General features: G+C 48.5%; 1 protein-coding gene across 8 annotated transcripts in view; it reads left to right on the forward strand.

Annotated features, from left to right (window-relative positions):
- CTIF (cap binding complex dependent translation initiation factor) overlaps positions 1 to 15,897 on the forward strand; it is a 311,698-nt gene that overhangs the window by 28,730 nt on the left and 267,071 nt on the right. Inside the window, exon 2 of one of the 8 annotated variants that reach the window (XM_060118402.1) lies at positions 11,425 to 11,575. The exons of the other annotated variants lie outside the window; for them this stretch is intronic. The gene's annotated coding sequence lies outside the window, so the exon portion shown is untranslated. The remainder of the gene's footprint in view (positions 1 to 11,424; positions 11,576 to 15,897) is intronic. 8 annotated transcript variants of the gene reach the window in all.

The raw sequence follows: 15,897 nt of genomic DNA on the forward strand, positions 1-15,897 counted from the left end.
TCGTTTGGCCAGCAGGTGGGGACAGGAGTGTTTAAGGCAGGAGGGACATTGTATGCAAAGCTCTGGCAGTGAGAATGTGCATGTGTGGGCATCATTCAGGGTCATCTGAGGACACAAACTTGGAGGAGAGTGGAGGGAGGTGAGGAATGGGGCTGGAGTGTTGAGCAGAGGCCAGAGTGTGAAGGACACACAGGCGGAGGTGAGCAAGCCAGACCTTGCCCCAGCTTTTTTCTTGCACTTTGGGGCCAGAGATCCTGTGACAGATGCCTTCGGCTCGAGGGACCACACTGCTGGGCAGTCTGGACACAGCCTACCCTTAGCCCCACTCCTCCCCGCTATACCTGGTGCTCTGAGGGCTCACTCAGTCCCCTCGTTGGCATCCAGGCTGGGGGATTTGTTCTTTGATTCTGCTGTGAGGTTTGGATGGCCTCCTTGCCCTTCACCCTGAGTTGCCTGGCTCCTTTCTGGGCTGTGATGCCTCTGTGTCCCTTCATGCCCATGCAGAACTCTTCAGAGCCTGGCAGCCTTTGTTGTTTAGGGTCTATAAACTCAAAGGAACCAATCCATGAGTACTGGTTGGTGAGAGACATCAGAAATAACCAGGGCTTAAATAAGATAGAGATTATTTCTCTCTTGCATAAAAGAGGCCTGGAGGTAGGCTGGCCAGAGTTGGTATGCTGGTTCCATGGGCCTTAGGCTACTTCCATCTTTTTGTACCACCATCCTGTGCATGTGGCCCTTTTATTCAAGGTCACTCAAGGTCCAACGGTGTTGCTGGAGTACCAGCCATCACACAGGGTCATTCTGGGAAGAAGGAGGAGGAACTGGAATCAGTTTTCATTGATTACCCCTATCTGCAAGGGAGGCTGGGAAATGTTTTTCAGCTGAGCACTTACCCAAGGTGCTGTTAGTAAAGAGGAATGGGAGGATATATATTGATTAAGCAACTAGCGGCCTCTGCCGTGGCATGTTGTAGCAGGGAGCCAAGGAGGACGAGCAGCTCCCTGAGGGTGTGGCTCTGTGTTCCATTTCTATCTGTGGCACTCAGCCCTGTGGCTCATAGGAGATGCTGCTGACTGGGCAGATGAATGCGACAAGACGCGGGGGAAACTCTACTACTGATTAGTCATCAATAAGCCCAGAGGTAAGCAGCTCATGCAGCTCAATAGCAAAAAAACAAACAACCCAATCCAAAAATGGGCAGAAGACCTAAATAGACATTTCTCCACAAAAGATATACAGACAGCCAACAAACACATGAAAGGATGCTCAACATCTTTACTCATTAGAGAAATGCAAATCAAAACTACAATGAGATATCATCTCACACCAGTCAGAATGGCCATCATCAAAAAATCTAGAAACAATAAATGCTGGAGAGGGTGTGGAAAAAAGGGAACACTCTTGCACTGCTGGTGGGAATGTGAATTGGTACAGCCACTATGGAGAACGGTATGGAGGTTCCTTAAAAAACTACAAATAGAACTACCATATGACCCAGCAATCCCACTACTGGGCATATACCCTGAGAAAACCATAATTCAAAAAGAGTCATGTACCAAAATGTTCATAGCAGCCCTATTTACAATAGCCCGGAGATGGAAACAACCTAAGTGTCCATCATCGGATGAATGGATAAAGAAGATGTGGCACATATATACAATGGAATATTCCTCAGCCATAAAAAGAAATGAAATTGAGCTATTTGTAATGAGGTGGATGGACCTAGAGTCTGTCATACAGAGTGAAGTAAGTCAGAAAGAGAAAGACAAATACTGTATGCTGACACATATATATGGAATATAAGAAAAAAAAATGTCATCAAGAACATAGGGGTAAGACAGGAATAAAGACACAGACCTACTAGAGAATGGACTTGAGGATATGGGGAGGGGGAAGGGTAAGCTGTGACAAAGTGAAAGAGCGGCATGGACATATATACACTACCAAACGTAAGGTAGATAGCTAGTGGGAAGCAGCCGCATAGCACAGGGAGATCAGCTCGGTTCTTTGTGACCGCCTGGAGGGGTGGGATAGGGAGGGTGGGAGGGAGACGCAAAAGGGAGGGGATATGGGAACATATGTATATGTATAACTGATTAAATTTGTAAAATAAAAAAAAATAATTAAAAAATAAATAAATAGAAATTGGAAAAAAAAAAAAATAAGCCCAGAGGACCCAGAGAATAGCAGGACTGTGCATGGGCTGGGGGCCTGGCCCCACTTCATACTTAGACAAACCGTTTACTTCTTTGAGCCTCAGTTTCTCCGTCTTCAGAAAGGGAATAATCGTTCTCCAAAAGATTTGTGACAAGGATCACATGAGTCAATAGACTCTACATAGCTATATAAATGGAGGTTTGTGGTAGTGATTTGCAGGTTTTTTAAAAAATAAATTTATTTTACTTATTTTTATTTGTGGCTGTATTGTGTCTTCGTTGCTGCACATGGGCTTTCTCTAGTTGTGGCGAGCAGGGGCTACTCTTTGTTGCGGTGCGCGGGCTTCTCATTGTGGTGCCTACTCTTGTTGCGAAACATGGGCTCTAGGCGCGCAGGCTTCAGTAGTTGTGGCACGTGGGCTCGGTAGTTGCAGTGCACAGGCTCAGTAGGTGTGGCTCGCGGGCTCTAGAGCACAGGCTCAGTAGTTGTGGCGCACGGGCTTAGTTGCTCTGCGGCATGTGGGATCTTCCTGGACCAGGGCTTGAACCCGTGTCCCCTGCATTGGCAGGCGGATTCTTAACCACTGCACCACCAGGGAAGTCCCTGATTTGCAGTTTGTTTAGCTCCTCAGACTCTTCCCCTCCCTCTAGGTAAAGTCTAGAAGATTAAATGACTTTTCTGAGCTCAATTATATGTACTGACTTCTCTCATAGACTCCACCCCACCCACCCAAGCCGCAGGGATCATAATATCCCCTTGTGTTTCCAGACATCTTTCTTCTGAAGAGCTCAAAGCCTTGATTATTTCTGGACCACCTAATATTCCAAGATACAGGGAGGGGCAAGAATTATTATTTCTATCCGGAAAATGGACAAGTAACCCACTCAGGGTCAGAGCTGTAACTAAAACTGGGTCTTCTGACTCCAAACCCAGAGCTCTTTCTCCCGAAATAGTATTTACAGACCTTTTGTTTTAAAGCAACAGATGGAGCTCTTTAAAATAATCCTTCATCAGGGGCCCAGTGCACAAAACAGGAAACAGAATGCCACTGGCTGCCCTGCCCCACAAGCCACCTCCCTGGAAAGTGCCCCTAACTCTCCCCAGGGCCCCAAGGTGGGCTGTCCTTGGTCCTTCAGGAAGCTTCCACTTCCCTAACTGCCCAGTGCTTCGTGGGTTTTGAGTGCTCTGGGTGGATGCAGGAAGTAGAAGCCCAAGCCCTCCCCTTAGCTGGTGAGATGAGCAACTTGGTCATCGGGTGACAGTGAGTAGATGTCATCACACCTTGGCTTGGTTCCATCCTGGGATGGAGACCCTCACAGTCCGGCCCCATCTCCCAACCCAGCCCCGACTCATTGCCCACTCTCCCAGTGCTTTACCCTAAATAGGTTCTCAAGGAGTGCTTTCATGCTCAAAAGAATTATAAATTATGTGGTAAAACCACATACCCCAAATACAAGTAATTATAACTTATTGTCCATTTTTCCTTTTATAGTTTTGAATGCTTTCTTACTATGTTCTTGCCAAGCTTCCTAACTTTTTAATAAATCTACCCTGTGTTCTCATCCTGACTTCTCTGTGGTCCACATTGATTATCTAATAGAAATTTAATTTAAAAAATTTGACGAAGTAATACACTTACACAGTTAAAAAATAAAGACAAGGGCTTCCCTGGTGGCGCAGTGGTTGAGAGGCCGCCTGCCGATGCAGGGGACACGGGTTCGTGCCCCGGTCCAGGAAGATCCCACATGCCGCGGAGTGGCTGGGCCTGTGAGCCATGGCCGCTGAGCCTGCGCGTCCGGAGCCTGTGCTCCGCAACGGGAGAGGCCACAACAGTGAGAGGCCCGCGTACCGCAAAAAAAAAAAATAAATAAAGACAAAATGAAAAGGTATGCTTTGGCAACAACCCAAATGTCCACCAACCAATCAATGGATAAACAAAATGTGGTGTATCCATACAGTAGAATATTATTCAGCTGTGAAAAGGAATGAAGCACTGATAACGTGCTACAATTTGGATGCACCTTGAAAACATTATGCTAAGTGAAAGAAGCCAGACACAAAAGTAACATATTGTATGATTCCATTTATATGAAATATCCAGAACAGGTAAATTCATAGAGACAGAATGAAGGTTGGTGGTTACCAGGGGTGGGGAGGTTGCAGGACTAGGGAGGAATTGCTTAATGGGAACTGGGTGTTCTTTCGATGTGATGAAAATGTGTTAGAACTAGTCAGAGGGGGTGGTGACACAGCAATGGGACCGTACTAAGTGCCATTGCATTGTGCAATTTAAAATACGTAAAACGGTTCATTTCATGTTATGTGAATTTCACCTCAAGAATTAAAAGAAAAAAAAGCCGATACGATCTGTGAAGTATGGAAATATTGTTCTCACTTTGTCCCTTCCTTCTCGCCCTGCTCCCTCCCCGGAGGTAACCATTTTTGAAAAAACTTTTTATTATTAAAAATTCCAAAAGATGTAAAGGTAGACAGGAGGGTTTAACGAATTACTGTGTACCCACCACTCAGCTTCCTCAGTTATCATCTCACCACCAAGCTTGATTCTTTTCCGGTGTCCATTCTCCTATCCCTGGAGTATTTGAAGCAAATCCCAGACACTATATGATTTCACTCATAAATAATAAATCAATATAGATCAGTAAAAGAACTGTTTTTTAAAAAACACAAGTATAATATGTACCACTTTCAATAATATTTTGTTTCTCCTTTCAGTATTTTTTCATGCACTATAAGGAATACATTCTGATGTTTCCCCTTTCTTACGTCAAAGGGACCATACTGAAAATGTGATTCTGTACCTGTTCTCTTTCACCTTACAGAACATTCTGTAGGTGTTTTCTCTATCAGTGCACAGCGATCCTCCTTGTTTTCTTCTAAGTGTATAATATTGTATCATATGGCTATATACTAGTTTATTCACCCATCCCCCATTTCTGGTGGTTTTCAGTCTTTTCCTTTTTTTAAAATTTATTTATTTTTGGCTCTGTTGGGTTTTCGTTGCTGTGCACGGGCTTTCCCTAGTTGTGGTGAGTGGGGGCTACTCTTCCTTGCTGTGCGCGGGCTTCTCACTATGGTGGACCCTCTTGTTGCGGAGCACGGGCTCTAGGCGTGTGGGCTTCAGTAGTTGTGGCAGGTGGGCTCAGTAGTTGTGACTCGCGGGCTCTAGAGCGCAGGCTCAGCATCTGCGGCGCACGGGCTTAGCTGCTCCGCGGCATGTGGGCTCCTCCTGGACCAGAGCTCGAACCCGCGTCCCCTGCACTGGCAGGCGGATTCCTAACCACTGCGCCACCGGGGAAGTCTCCAGTCTTTTCCTTTGCAAAGTCTGAGCAGGACACTATGCAGACTAAGGGGTCCAAGGCAAATCATATTTGGCTCATGGTCTTGAGAAACCTGTATTACGCAGATTCTTCAGAGAAGCAGAACCATTAGAGAGAGAGGGAGAGAGAATCCTCCTGGGGTTAGCTTGGGTTTCCCTCCAACATGGTGGTCTCAGTGGATGTGGCCTTATTTCAAGGTGGCTGCCCTCCCTCAGAACACAAATGTGAAAGCCTCCAGGTCTTCTTCAGTCTTAGGCCTGGAAGGAAGCATCATGTCACTTCTGCTGCATTGCTGAACATCCAGTTGCACACTGCGAAGTGTGGACACTTCCATCCCTATAGGGAATGTAGTAGAATGTCTGGATACTCAATAAATATTGGTCGTTTTATTAGAGCACTGGACTGTGAGACCCCGCTCTTGGGATAACTTCCTTTGTGACTTAGCCCAAGACCTACTCCTTCTCTGGATCTCTAAAATGGGGATAATAGAAATACTGCTGCCAGGCCCAGGTCCAAATGAGATAAGACAATAATAGCTGTGAAAGATGTTGGCAGCTAGGTGTGGCAGGGTTTTTGGAACCTCCCTCCCTGGAGCTCCCACCCCCAGACACGAGTCCTGCCTCTGCTGCTGGGGGCAGGATCTGGGGGTGCAGGAGACAGGTCCTGGGTCCTCCTCCTGAGATGTCCAAGTAGGCCATCAGGTGGGTAGGTGGGTAGGACTTGAGCCCATGAGGGACAAGAGGAAAACTTGCTGAGTGTTTTATATCCATCAGGGGCTTCATGGCTTTTATATCTTTTCTCATGAACCCACATAGCAGTTCTGTAAGGCAGTGACACTTTTGCCCCTTGGACAGTCGTGCCATGGTGATACAGCTGAGTGACAGCCAGAATTCCAGCTTAGGCCCTCCAGGCTCCAAACCCCGTGCCCTTTGCCCACAAAACTGGCTGGAAAGAGAGACTCTTGGCAAAATACCAGAATTTTCCTTACTGTGAACACTGTTGACTCTAATTAGATTAATTTTCACTTTTCTTTTGCCTCTGAGGGGTTGATGATACAGTAGGATTACAGCACTGCACTGTGAGTAGAGCTGTGAGTGCTGGTGTGAGATCCTCCGAGCCCGAGAAGCAGTCAACTTCACATTTAATTTACCCAAGTGCCCTGCTGAGGAGCCCTCCTCACCCACGACAGGGCAGTGATGGTTGATAGAGGCCCAGCCTCTTGGTCTGGCTCTACGCCCCTGGGATGTTCCCTGCCCACCGCCCCCCAGGCCATGACTATCACAAAGGGTCCCTGCCCGGCATGCATTTCTAGAAACGCTGCTCTGAGCACACGTTTGTGCTGGGTTGTGGCCCTAGCCCCAAGCCCTGGTTAATCTGAAGTAGTTAAAGCAGCTGCTTATGGAGTCTCCTCTCTCCAAGGTAAACTGTGGAAGTAAGGGCTTTTGCCTGGATTAAGGCCTTAGCAAATGAGAGTGCTTTTCCAATGCCAGTCTTGCTTTTTTCACTACAGGGAGCCCAAAATAGACATTTGTGGAGGGCCCAGGACATGTGCCAGGTGGGCCCGAGCTAGAGAGATGTATGTGCTGGAACTTAGCCTCAGACAGAACTCACTGAAGAATAATTCCAGTTTGTGCATTGTCCCTCCTTGACCTTGCACAGCAGTGCCAGCACGCAGGACGCCAAGGTGTTGCCCACCTGCCCTGGCGCGTGCAGCTGCTGAGGGGTGGGCCTGCCTTCTGAGAGCTGTGAGTGTGCGGTCACTCGCGCCGAGGCTGCCCAGGGCAGTGCTGACCTTTGGAAGGGCAAACAAGTGGCCTTTGGGGCTTTTCCGGGTCAGCCGCCAGCCCAGGAGAGAAGCACTTAATACAGCGTTGTGTTTTCCCCTTCTCCTCCGGCCTGACCATTTCTACTGGGAAGCCAAAAAGGCATAAGCATCTTACAGTAACTGAGGTGGTGCCGGGCCTACTGGTACCTTATGGCCCCTTCCTGAGATGGGCCTTGCCTTTCATCTTCGGACCTTTGCCTGCCTCCCCACATCTCGCTGGCACCCTCCCCACCGAGCCTCTCATTTTCCGAGTCCTCTTTCTGTGCAGCTCGGTACCTCTATCAACACAAACGCCAGAATGAGTAGGCGAAAAGCCACCTCTGGACGGAGACTCTTCTCGTTTCCAGATTCACGGTGCCGGCGGAGGCATAACTGTTTAATCGCTGACACTGTCTCCAGTAAGACCAAATAAAACCCAGTCCCATGGAGGCCCAAGTCCAGGATGTGACACAAACAAAGGAAACAAAGGAAGAAGGACATAGGTAGGACTTGGTCTGCTCAGATGCGCCTTTTAAAATTCTTCTATTTAGACTCTAATTCCCTATTCTACTTCATAAGCTTGGTGCTTGGGAATTTCAAGCCTTGTCTTTTGTGTGGTTTTGGTTTCTGGCTTTCTCTATCCAGGGGATGATATTCTAAAATGTTGAAATTGCTAATTATTCTTAACACCTTGAGAGCCGCTGGGGTGGCCTGTGTGATGAGAGCAGTTCATGTCGCCGCCACAGCAGACGTGCTCACGGAGCCCCTAGGAGAGCGATTTGAGGGGAGTTAGCGAAGTGGAATCACTGTTCCTGCTTGAGCAACGCACCGGAAAGTGGGTGTGACCTGAGGACCTCTGTAAGGCCTAGATGGGCTGTCAGAGTCACGGCCTCTGTTCCCCACAGTGACCCAGGAGGAGAGGCATCTGCCAGAGCCCCCGTGTCTGGTGACAGACCGGCCTGGGGACTCAGACAGGCTCTCAGACACTTGAGGTTAGAGCTATGAGGAGAAAACCACAACAAGAAATCGTGGCTCTAGAAAAACACTTCCTTGTCCACTGGAGGCGCGGAGTGTGGGTAAAATGGGATCTGACGTGTCCCTGCCTGGGGACCAGAGAGCGGTGACGGAGAGGGAATTCCCAAAATCCACCCTTTTAAAGTAGGTGACTTTGGGGACTTCCTGGCGGTCCAGTGGTTAGGACTCCATGCTTGCACTGCAGGGGGCGTGGGTTCGATCCCTGGTCAGGGAACTAAGATCCTGTGTGATGCGGCCAAAAAAAAAAAAAAAGTAGGTGACTTTGAATATATTCACAATATTGTGTAACCATCACTTACTATCTAGAACATTCTCTAGAGACATCATTTTCTAGAACCTCATCACCCAGAACATTTTCATCCCCTCCTGTACCCGTGTGCAATCACTCCCATTTCTCCCCACCCCCCTCAGCTCCAGGCAACCTCTAACCAACTTTCTTTCTCTATAGATTTGCCTATTCTACACATTTCGTATACATGCCATGACTTTGCCATGCTATTACACATTCCTTCTTCAGCATCGTGCCAGCACGAGCTCTCTCGTTTATTTTCATAAATTTCCCATTTCACAGTGAGAGAAGGTGAGACAGAAATACTCCGTTTTCACAAATACTGCAGCTGATTTTTCTGTAAAAAAATGTCGATCTTTTGGAAAAATCCTGAGATCCAGTACAATTGCATAACTTACTAACCCTGCATCTGAAATTACACTTTGCTCCTTGTATTTGCAAAAATAATTCTTGCCACCCCCTTAGGCTTGGGGGCTTTAGTTTAGCCCTGCCCCCCTCATCTCCACGTTCCAAGAGCTTTTCTTCCCATTTGTGTTCTTTTCAGCTGCGGGTTGGATCTGGAGGCTCCCCTCTCCTTGCTGGGTTCCTGCAGACTTTCTTTTTGGCATTTCTGTCACCACTGGCATTTCCTCTGAGGCAAGCAGACCAGGAATAAAGAGCAGCCGGCGAGGGGAGGGAACGTTTTCTCTGTTGGCAAAACTGGAGTGAAGCAAGTGTCTGGGAGGACGGGGCTCCCATCCAGTTTGCTTCCTGGGGTCAGGCAGCCAGCGGCCCTTTACCTCATTTCTTTCTTTTTATTGCTCATGTGGGGCTGGAAAGCTAGAGGGTGTGTCCCTCCTGCAAGTGTTTATTGAGCTTTAGGTAAGTACCTGGTACCCAACAAGGTGTTATTACCTGTTGCTGGGAGAAAAAATGGCAGACGGGAAGGAGGTAAGGCTCCACACAGGAAGAGAGAGGTATGATTACGTGGCGGAGGGTGTGCTTGGGAAATAAGTGCTGGAGACTTTAGGGAAGTGGCAGGTCAGGGTGGAGCAAGGCAGGGGAGGCCTTGTGTCTGAGGTGGGCACAGTGGCCCTGCGGGATGGGGGTGGGATTTAGAGACGGGAGGAGGGGGACCCATTTTGGAGGGAAAGGGTATCACTGTTCTTCTCCCAGAGATGTCTGGTGTGACTTGGCATCTGAGAGGCCAGGAGGAGAAAGGCCCCAGAATGAAGCTTCCCAGAAGCAGGAGGCGGGGCCGGGGCATGCGGGGGTAAGGCTCCGAGTGGGAGGTAGAGCCTGTCCCCTCTGCCCAGCGGGGAGCCATTATAAGACTGTACAAAGACCCACTGACAGCTTATGGGGCTGTTTGGGGATGAGTCCTGGGACCCGAGGTAGAGGTTTGGGACCCAGAGTCCATCAGGCACTGGCCTTGGTGGCGCAGAGAGGTGATGGCTGCGTGGATGACGTAAAGACATCGGTAGGAACAAAGAGGAAGGGGTGAAACTGAAAGACCTTTGGCGGAAGACCCCTCAGGGCTCTTGGCTTTGGTGAAGGAGGCACCTGGGAGTGGTGTTGATTCTGTGTGGTCCTCAAGGCCTCCCTGCTCTGCCTCCTGCGTCAGGGTCCCCTCGGTGCCTTGGATGGTCTTCTGAGGCATGCTGGGTCAGGTGCACCTGCCTGCCGTGTGCTGTGTGCTTCCTGGCACAGGGACAGTCTGTTTACCTTATGGCCTCCCAGCCAGCAGGTTATCGAACAGTAGCTGGGGTAAGGATGGGGGGCGGTTAGGAGGACTCTTTACTCTTGCAGGTAATAATAACTTGGAGTATTAACTTACTGATTAATTATTATTAATTATTATTAACTTATTATTATATTAACTTATTATTAATTAACAATAACTTGGAGTATTGGGACTAGAGGAGCTAATATCACCGTTTGAGCGGTTACTGCATGCTAAGCATTTCACCAGCGCTAGTTGATTTAGTCCTTGCAGTAACCCCATGGGTTGGCCCCATCTTACAGGTAAGGAAATGGAAGCATGGAGAATTAAGTGATTTTCCTGAAGTGGCACATCCAGTACAGGACAGAGCCTAGACTCAGATCCCAGTCCCATGGCTTCAGCCCCTACGCTCTTGCTCACCCGGCTCCACCCTGTCTCAGAAGAGCAGGCTCTGTCTGTCTGCTGAATCGCACTGATTGTGACTGATGTGTGTCAGCACCTCCAATAGGCCGAGGACCTGCCCCTCGCTCCCTCCCCAGCCTTGTCTGTGACGGTGGGTAAGAGAGGAGAGAGGAAAGTGCTGGAGAGGAAATGCCCACCTTTGGGGCAGCTGGGCAGCAGGACTGGGTGGGGCCTGCGCACAGCCCAGCAACGGGTGTGGTTGGCCCCCCCCCGCATCCCACCCGGCCCTAGGGAGAGTCTCCCTCACTAGCTGTTGGGGCCAGCAGTGCTTGGAGCACTGGCCAGAGAGGTTCTTAGGCGAGGAAGGACAGGGTGGTGGACCAGGGAAAAGAATTTATGTCCAGCTGGTAGTCTGTAGAATTAGATGCTGCAGAAAATTTTAATGAATGCTCTGTTACCTTAATTTTCTTAGAGTGTGAAGTATTTAGGCATCATAGGGATGAGAGTGATACCAGATCCAAGAGAGCTTTGAGTTCAGTTTGCATTGTTTCTAGACAGATTGGCAGGGGAGGGGGTTGGACTGTTTTTAGATGGTGCTATACTAGTTTTGTAATGAACAGACAGCGTGCCCACTGCTACACACTCTCCTTACTCACGCTTTGTTGTAATTAGTGCCTTAATCATCTTCCAACAGGATCATAAGGTCTGTGAGGGCCTGGAACACGCCTGTCTCATTAGCTGCCCCATCCCCTGTGCTGGGCACAGGATCCTGGTGGGAGGATTAATTCACCTGGAGGGGTTGCAGAAGGTGCCAACGACTGGATCGCTGACCAGTGAGAAGTTTGGTAGGTGGTGGCAACAGCTTGACCAAAGCATGGAGGACAGAGACGAGGAATGTCTGTGGAAGGGCAGGTGACATTAGGACAAAGTTGTGGACTGCTGGCAAAAGGCAGGACAGGTCCTGAATATCAAGTCACTTATCTTGTCTTTAGGGAATTAGGGCTGAAAACACATGAATGTTTTCTGATGCTGGTCTTTCTGTAGACACCACTAACTTATGCAGCGCCTTGGTCAGAAATAGGAAAAGGCATCCCTTATCTTGGATGAATTTTGAAGCAAGCAACCCCTCCCTCTCGCCCCTCCCCCAGGTGGCTGCAGCCTTGCTTCAGGGCACATGGTCTGACAAATGGGATGTGTGCTGACTCTCAGCCTTCACCCATTGTCTTGCGTAGATGTCTTTGAGCAGTACACAAACTGCACAACTGTATAAGGTCACCCTTTTGAGATTTAAAGTCTGAGTTTAGGCTCTTGAATGGAGAATGTAAGGTGGGAAGCCTGTGTCACTCAACTCTGATCATCCTATTTATTTACACCTTCCTCTTGGCCCTATGTCGGTGTTCTTTCCACAAAGAAGCAGGGATTGTTACCACTGGAGGTCAGAACCTTTATAAGCACATGGTCCACAATTCCCAAATATTGGTCCTGGACCCCGAAGAGCATGAGTCTCACCCAAGGAGCTTATCAAAATGCAGATTCCTGTTCCCCGGACTCACATCGCAAGACAAAGCCCAAGAATCTGTATTTTTTTAATGGAACTAGCCCATTTCTTCAATTTATAGATAAGGAAACAGAGACCAAGAGAGGGATGGTGACTTGCCCAGGCGCGTCTGGGGTGGGGTTGAGACCTGATCCCACTCTGGTGATTTTCAGTGCAGGCCCACCTGCTCCTAGCCCCCCACCGGCTCTCTCCCAGCTCCTCCATCTCTGACAATCTCCAAGGCCAAGAACCTGTCTCTGTACCATTTGGTTTGCAGATCATGCTTCCTGTAGCCATCAATTTTTTTTCCCCACTCTTAATAGTAACAGTACTTTACTGGAGTATAATTTATATACAGGATAATGCATGAATCTTAAGTGCATAGCCTAAGGGATCTTGACAAATGTTTATATTCGTGTAACCATCGCCAAGATCAAAATAAAGATCATGCCGGAATATCATCAGGGGTTCTAAAACCATCTTAGCAAGGCTAGTGAGGATGGAAGGCACCTGTTCAGGGGACAGCGACCACCTCTCCCGTTTGGTCCCCATGTGTCTTGTATTCTCTGCAGTTTCCCTTGGAGAGGTGGGGCCTGTGTGGGGAGCAGGGCTCAGGGAGCAGCAGGAATGACTTGTTGCCAGATTTCTCAGACCTAAAACAACTCCACGTACCAGGGCCAGACCGAGCTGCAGGATCGAAGTGGTACATCTAATTGGGGTACGATCTTCAACAGCATTTGAAGATTGTACCCCCCAAAAAAATCTGTCTTGCTGTTGAAATAAAGAAAGGCATAGAGAGCAGAACAAAAATCATTTGGCTGCTGAAGATAAAGAGTTACCTTTAAAAAAAGCTCCCACTTGGCCTGGGCTTCTCTCACCCTCTCCTGGGACCCTGGGGTAATGCAGACTCGCTCCCAGCCAGTGCCAGCCTTGGGGGAGTTCACAGAGTGCCCGTGTGTGGCATTGCTGGGGCCCAGCAGGGGACCCCACGGCTTTCTGTGAGGTTGGGTGGAACCTGGTAACACAGCCTGGACGCACACCCCACGCACACCCCTGGGGGTGACCTGCTGGGCAAGATTCCAGCACTGCCTCCCTTGCAGACTTGGCGGACGGCCCATCCTCAAAGGCTTGCTTTGAAGAGTCCATCTCTTCAAAGCCATACTTTTAGGGCCCAAAGCTGTGGACAAGGACCAGTGGGATTTTCATCCCATCCCTTGGCAGGGCTGGAACATCCAAGAGATGCAATCTGCTCCAGCCTTGAGAGGCTTCCTGGGACTTTGCTAAGGGACACTGACCATTGTTTGCACTTCCCAGGGGCAGAATCGCCTCAGAGCAGATGACCCAGCTGCTGAGAACTCCTACTTCTCAGTGATGCTCTGTTTCTGTTTCACATGCTCTTTCCTGCATGCTTCCTTTTCCTGTCTCAACTGCATGACTCTTTATAGCTGAGTTAGAAAAAGACAATAACAGCCTGCAGGTATTTCTCCCTTTGGGTGGACTCTCATTTGTGAGTGTTGTGGTGTTGTTACCTATGCCGACTCCAAGAGCTAATGGCTTGAAGGAAGATGCCTGACCTGTGGGTGTGGCCTCTGTTCTTATTTTCCTTAGAGACATACTTGTAGGTGAATGTCAAAGACATCTTTGGTTATTTTCTTGACTGATTTTTTTTTTTTTTTTTTGCGGTACACGGGCCTCTCACTGTTGTGGCCTCTCCCGTTGTGGAGCACAGGCTCCGGACGCGCAGGCTCAGCGGCCATGGCCCACGGGCCCAGCCGCTCCGTGGCACATGGGATCCTCCCCGACCGTGGCACGAACCCGTGTCCCCTGCATCGGCAGGCAGACTCACAACCACTGCGCCACCAGGGAAGCCCTTGACTGATTTTTTTATTCCTAGGTATGCATACATTAAAGGGTTTTTAATATCTGGGCAAATGGCCCTAGAGAAGATAGGTTATACACATCTTCATCCCCATTAGCTGAGTGTGAGAATACCAGTTTCCCCAACACTGGGTTTCGGTGTTCCTTTCCACTCCTCCAGATTTGGTGGGTATGAAATTATATCTCATTTGCCTTTGCATTTCTTTGATTACTAGTGAACTTGAAGATTTTTCAGGCCATTTTTTTATAGGCCATTTATATTTCTTCCTTTGTAAATTTACTTTTCATGCTCTTTGCTCAGTTTTTCTATTGATGTATTTTTCTTTAATTTTAGTTAGAGGTCTTAATTTATAGGTTAAGGCCTTGATTTCTAGATTTTAAAATGTACTCATCTCTACCTAGACTTGGAGGCTTGGAACAAATTAAATTAGCTCCAGGGTGGCACCAGGTCATCACTGGCCCATCCCCAAAGTGGTCTTTGGGAGAGTTAGGAAAAGCGCCCCTCGCCTGCAGACGCAGCTCTGTTCCTAAGCGTAGGGCTTGGTGAGTGGCACATAGCGGGTTTCAGCCCATCCTGGCTTCCTCAGGCAGGCACCCCTGTCCAGAGCACAGCTGCACAACTTACACAGTCCACACAGCCTACACCACTCTGTGTGGCCACTCTGAGTGTTAGGCAACTGAATTGAGGCAGTTTTAAAAATAACAAAAAAACCCATCCAAGCCATTGACTGGTACACTTTTTACTATCAATATAATGGAACTTCCCAAACTTCAGACGTGGGCATCGCAGTGTTTTTTTTTTTTTTTTTTTTGATTTTTGCAGTACACGGGCCTCTCACTGTTGTGGCCTCTCCCGTTGCGGAGCACAGGCTCCGGACGCGCAGGCTCAGCGGCCATGGCTCACGGGCCCAGACGCTCCGCGGCATGTGGGATCTTCCCGGACCGGGGCACGAACCCGTGTCCCCTGCATCAGCAGGCAGACTCTCAACCACCGCGCCACCAGGGAAGCCCCACATCACAGTGTTGTGAATGGAGTTAGAATTAGGTGATTAGCCTTGATTTGGTTTGTGTTGCAGCAATGGAAGCCAGGGAGGAGGAAGGAGACTCTAGTCCTGACTTAGTTACTAGTTACTGATGTGACCTGTGACTCGGGGCAAGCCAGCTCACTTGACGGGCCTCACTTTTCTCACCAGTCAAATGAGAGTCTGTGACTAGATAAACTTATAGGTTGTTCTCAACTCCAAATGTCTATAAGTCCAGTTCTAGCCATATTTTTCTTTTTCTTCATAAAAAGATTATGACATATTTAAGACAGTTTAGCTTTATTTTTTCTTTAGTGTCTGGATTATGTAGAAACAAAAACAATTGAAAGTTCTATACATATGTTTTTCCATTTCACCAAATTTCTACCTTAGTTATGCTCTGACCGCCCAAAAGAAGAAATACTTCAATGGAACCAATCCCCCTTCTCTCTCTCTCTCTTTTTTAAAAAATTTTTGTCTGCATTGGTTCCTCGTTGCTGCACATGGGCTTTCTCTAGTTGTGGCGAGCAGGGACTACTCTTCGTTGCGATGTGCGGTCTTCTCATTGCGGTGGCTTCTCTTGTTGCGGAGCATAGGCTCTAGGTGCACGGGCTTCAGTAGTTGTGGCACACGGGCTTCAGTAGTTGTGGCACATGGGCTCAGTAGTTGTGGCTCACGGGCTCTAGAGCGCAGGCTCAGTAGTTGTGGCGCACGAGCTTACTTGCTCAGC

The sequence above is a fragment of the Mesoplodon densirostris genome, chromosome 15 (genome assembly GCF_025265405.1).
Source record: "Mesoplodon densirostris isolate mMesDen1 chromosome 15, mMesDen1 primary haplotype, whole genome shotgun sequence".
In the NCBI taxonomy this organism is placed as follows: Eukaryota; Metazoa; Chordata; class Mammalia; order Artiodactyla; family Ziphiidae; genus Mesoplodon; species Mesoplodon densirostris.